Source organism: Dendropsophus ebraccatus, chromosome 12 (genome assembly GCF_027789765.1).
Source record: "Dendropsophus ebraccatus isolate aDenEbr1 chromosome 12, aDenEbr1.pat, whole genome shotgun sequence".
Taxonomy (NCBI): domain Eukaryota; kingdom Metazoa; phylum Chordata; class Amphibia; order Anura; family Hylidae; genus Dendropsophus; species Dendropsophus ebraccatus.
In genome coordinates, this window is record NC_091465.1 from 35,708,634 (window position 1) to 35,714,633 (window position 6,000).

Below are 6,000 nucleotides of genomic sequence, written 5' to 3' on the forward strand. Positions count from 1 at the left end.
CATATGAAACCATATAGTGTCCACAGTACCATACCCCATATGAAGCCATATAGTGCCCACAGTATTATACCCCATATGAAGCCATATAGTGCCCACAGTACCATACTTTACCCATATGAAGCCATATAGTGCCCGCAGTGACATACTACCCATATGAGGCCATATAGTGCCTGTAGTGGCATACTGTACCCATATGAGACCATATAGTGCCAAAAGGGTGTCATAGTCTCCCATATGAAACCATATAGTGCCTGTAGTAAAATACTATCTACATAAAGCCATATAGTGCCCATAGTACCATACTACCCATATGAAGCCATATAGTGCCCGCAATAACATACTACCCATATGAAGCCATATAGTGCCCACATTACCATACTACCCATATGAAGCCATATAGTGCCTGCAGTGACATACTACCCACATGAGGCCATATAGTACCAAAAGGGTGTCATAGTGTCCCACATGAAGCTATATAGTTCCTGCAGTAGCATAATGTACCTATAGGAAAATATATAGTGCCCACAGTACCATACTGTACCCATATGAAGCCATATAGTGCCCGCAGTACCATACAGTACACATATGAAGCCATATAGTGCCTGCAGTACCATAATGAACCCATATGAGGCCATATAGTGCCCGCAGTGACATACTACCCTTATGAGGCCATATAGTGCCAAAAGAGTGTCATAGTCTCCTATATGAAGCCATATAGTGCCTGCAGAATACCATACTTTACCCATATGAACCCTTATAGTGCCCACAATACCTTACCCCATATGATGCCATATAGTGCTCGTAGTACCATATGGTACCAATATGAAGCCATATAGTGCCAGCAGTACCATACTATCCACATAAAGCCATATAAAGACATACTACCCATAGGAAGCCATATAGTGCCTGCAGTAGCATACTTTTCCAATATTGAGCCTTATAGTGCCCACAGTACCATACTTTACCCATTTGAAGCCATATAATTCCCACAGTACCATACTTTACCCATATGAAGACATATAATGCCCACAGTACCATACTTTACCCATATGAAGCCATATAATGCCCACAGTACCATACTTTACCCATATGAAGCCATATAGTGCCTGCAGTGACATACTACCCACATGAGGCCATATAGTACCAAAAGGGTGTCATAGTGTCCCACATGAAGCTATATAGTTCCTGCAGTAGCATAATGTACCTATAGGAAAATATATAGTGCCCACAGTACCATACTGTACCCATATGAAGCCATATAGTGCCCGCAGTACCATACAGTACACATATGAAGCCATATAGTGCCTGCAGTACCATAATGAACCCATATGAGGCCATATAGTGCCCGCAGTGACATACTACCCTTATGAGGCCATATAGTGCCAAAAGAGTGTCATAGTCTCCTATATGAAGCCATATAGTGCCTGCAGAATACCATACTTTACCCATATGAACCCTTATAGTGCCCACAATACCTTACCCCATATGATGCCATATAGTGCTCGTAGTACCATATGGTACCAATATGAAGCCATATAGTGCCAGCAGTACCATACTATCCACATAAAGCCATATAAAGACATACTACCCATAGGAAGCCATATAGTGCCTGCAGTAGCATACTTTTCCAATATTGAGCCTTATAGTGCCCACAGTACCATACTTTACCCATTTGAAGCCATATAATTCCCACAGTACCATACTTTACCCATATGAAGACATATAATGCCCACAGTACCATACTTTACCCATATGAAGACATATAATGCCCACAGTACCATACTTTACCCATATGAAGCCATATAGTGTCTGTAGTACCATACTGTACCCATATGAAATCATATACAGTGATCTCTCAACTTACAATGGCCTCAAGATACAATATTTTCAATATGAAATGTTTCTTTTTGGACCATTGTAACTTGAGACCAGACACAACATACAACATACAATACTACAGACAGTCAGGATGTGCGGCACATGGAAATAACTAGATTATCGGCCAATGAAACTGGCCATTGTACTGGTAAATCTCCGGTATTAGTGAGATGCCTGCACTGGTTGGCTGTGTAGTAGTGATTCCCTACAGTATAGTAACCAGGAGAAATTATCTGCCAGGACCCAGCAGATGGTGGATTGTCCTTTCTCAAGCGGGCGCAGGTGGTTAAGAGCGGCAAATTCTGGCTCAACCGTAACTATTAGGACACGGTGACCAAAATATTGCAAGGATGAATGCCGCTCCAAGATAAACCATAAAAAAGAGTGTTTATTTGTGGCAACGCGTTTCTGCCCTCTAATCCGAGAGGGCCTTTATCAAGCTCTAGACAACATCTCACAGATGTAACCTTATATAGTAGCAGAGAAGTACTTCCGATCAATCTACACATATCAACAATACAAAGATATCTTAAAAACCTTGCAGACAAATCGTAAAAGTGTTATTACATACCAAACTTCATTATCATATGGAGTCGCGCTCCCGCGCTGCACGCCAAGCTCCGGTCTCTGAGTGTGTACGGAGAACCGGAAGTGACGTCTCGGCACTGGGATACGCAATCTCCGTAAACATACGCTAAAAGAGTAAGTAAACAGCGTAGTAAGTATCATATGGTCTAAAAAGACGGATCGTGTGAATATGGGGGTTTACTTACGCTGTTTACTTACTCTTTTAGCGTATGTTTACGGAGATTGCGTATCCCAGTGCCGAGACGTCACTTCCGGTTCTCCGTACACACTCAGAGACCGGTGCTTGGCGTGCAGCGCGGGAGCGCGACTCCATATGATAATGAAGTTTGGTATGTAATAACACTTTTACGATTTGTCTGCAAGGTTTTTAAGATATGTTTGTATTGTTGATATGTGTAGATTGATCGGAAGTACTTCTCTGCTACTATATAAGGTTACATCTGTGAGATGTTGTCTAGAGCTTGATAAAGGCCCTCTCGGATTAGAGGGCAGAAACGCGTTGCCACAAATAAACACTCTTTTTTATGGTTTATCTTGGAGCGGCATTCATCCTTGCAATATTTTGGTCACCGTGTCCTAATAGTTACGGTTGAGCCAGAATTTGCCGCTCTTAACCACCTGTGCCCACTTGAGAAAGGACAATCCACCATCTGCTGGGTCCTGGCAGATAATTTCTCCTGGTTTCTTCTACTCAATGATCTGTTGTGGTCCCTCCTGAGTGCTGCGGTGGTGCAACTTATGCGTTTACTAGCGTTGTGCCTACTTAGCACAACCCTAGTAGGTGAGTGTACAGTTTACCCCTTATGGGGGTTTCTAGTGCTCGTTATCTCGGAAATTGACTATATTGCACCAGGAAGCGCCCTCTGTTTGTGTTTTGTTTTAGTACCTACAGTATAGTGTGATACTACATGTCCTGTGCTGCTCTCTACCTGGGCCAGCTTGAGCTGCTCCTTTGGGCACCAGGTGAGGGCGGCTTCATTTTATATTTCTGGGACCCTGTGTGATCTGTGCAGGACCCTGAAGACGCTCCCATCTTCTACTTAGAAAGTCATTTAGTCTCCAGTCGCTCTTTCTGACTGATGTATGAAGGATTTGCTTTATTCATATTAATTATCTGCTTATTTTCCTTAAAATCTTATTTTTTCCTCATTTTTGGATGACATTTTAGTGGATTCAGAACCAATTACCAGTTTTCCATAGAATTTTGGTCTTAACGTACAATATTTTCAACATGCAATGGTCGTTCTGGAACCAATTAATATCGTATGTTGAGGGATCACTGTAGTGCCTGAAGTACCATACTACCTACAGTATATGAAGCCATATCATGCCCGCAGTACTATACTTTACCCATATGAAGCCATATAGTGGTCATAGTACCATACCGTACATATATGAAGCCATATAGTGCCCCTAGTACTATACGGTACCCATATAAAGCCATATAGTGCCCACAGTACTATCCTTTACCCATATGAAGCCATGTAGTGCTCGTAGTACCATACAGTACCCAAATGAAGCCATATAGTGCCACATTACCATACTAACCATATGAAGCCATATAGTGCCCACAATGCCATACCTTGCCCATATGAAGCCATATAGTGCCCACAGTACCTTACAGTACCCATATGAAGCCATATAGTGCCCCCAGTACCATACAGTACCCATATGAAGTCATATAGTGCCCCCAGTACCTTACAGTACCCATATGAAGCCATATAGTGCCCCCAGTACCATACAGTACCCATTTGAAGTCATATAGTGCCCCCAGTACCATACTGTACCCATATGAAGCCATATAGTGCCCCCAGTACCATACAGTACCCATATGAAGTCATATAGTGCCCCCAGTACCATACTGTACCCATATGAAGCCATATAGTGTCTGCTGTGACATACTAACCATATGAAGCCATATAGTGCCAAAAGGGTGTCATAGTCTCCCATATGAAGCCATATAGTGCCTGCAATGGCATACTTTACTCATATATAGCCCTATAGTACCCACAGAGTACCATACTTTACCCATATGAAGCCATATAGTGCCTGCATTACCATACAAAACCAATATGAAGCCATATAGTGCTCATAGTACCATACGATACCCATATGAAGCCATATAGTGCTCATATAACCATACGATACCCACATGAGGCCATATAGTACCAAAAGGGTGACATAGTCTCCCATATGAAGTCATATAGTGCCCGCAGTACCCGACAGTACCCGTATGAAGCCATATAGTGCCTGCAGTGACATACTACTCATATAAAGCCATATAGTGCCCACAGTACCATACAGTACTTATATGAAGCCATATAGTGCCCTCATTACCATACTTACCATATGAAGCCATATAGTGCCCGCAGTACCACACTGTGCCCATGTGAGGCCATATAATGCCCTCAGTAACTACCGACATGAAGCCTTATAGTGCTAAAATGATGTCATAGTCTCCCATGTTAAGCCATATAAAGCTCCTAGTACCATATGGTACCCATATGAAGCCATATAGTGCCGCTGTACCATACTACCTATATGAAGCCATATAGTGCCTGCAGTTCCATACTACCCATATAAAGCCGTATACTGCCCACAGTACCATACTGTACCCTTATGAAGCCACATAGTGCCCGCAGTATCATACTGTACCCATATGATGCCATATAGTGACTGCATTACCATACTATCCCTATTTAAGCCATATAGTGCCCGCAGTACCATACTATCCATATGAAGCCATATAGTGCCAGCAGTACCATACTCCATATGAAGCCATATAGTACATGTAGTACCATACTATCCATATGAAGCCATATAGTGCATGTAGTACCATACTATCCATATGAAGCCATATAGTGCCCGCAGTACCATACTATCCATATGAAGCCGTATAGTGCCAGCAGTACCATACTATCCATATAAAGCCATATAGTGCCCACAGTACCATACTTTGAAGCCTTAGCGTTCCAACACTTGACCGTTCAGACCCAAATGATGTAATATCATCCCCAGTGTCACACTTTACCAATACAAAACCATTCAGTGCCCAGTGTCATACTTTATTCATATAAAGCCATAAAGTGCCATCACTGGACTACTTACAATAGTGTCCATATAGTGCCAACCAGTGCTCAGAGGGACTATACCTTTCTCACAGCTGAGGTTTTGTTACACTTGAACCCAGTTAACAATCCTCTGTGGTCAATAATTTACAATGAATCAGGGTCGTCCAGCTTGGGTACAACTGTAAGAAACCCTCAGCTGTGAGAAGGATCAGATCAGTGCAGGTTTTCAGTCATGCTGGGTCGGGCACTCTGCTGTGCCGGCCGGGAGGGGGGCACTCTGTCGTGTCGGGCGGGAGGGGGGCACTCTGCCGTGTCGGGCGGGAGGGGGGCACTCTGCCGTGTCGGGCGGGAGGGGGGCTCCTCTGTCGTGTTGGGGTGGGGGCGGCGCTCTGACATGTCGGTGTCCCTGCACACACAGCAAACCAACCTGTGCAGCACTCACGGCTCAGATGGGGAGAGTGTG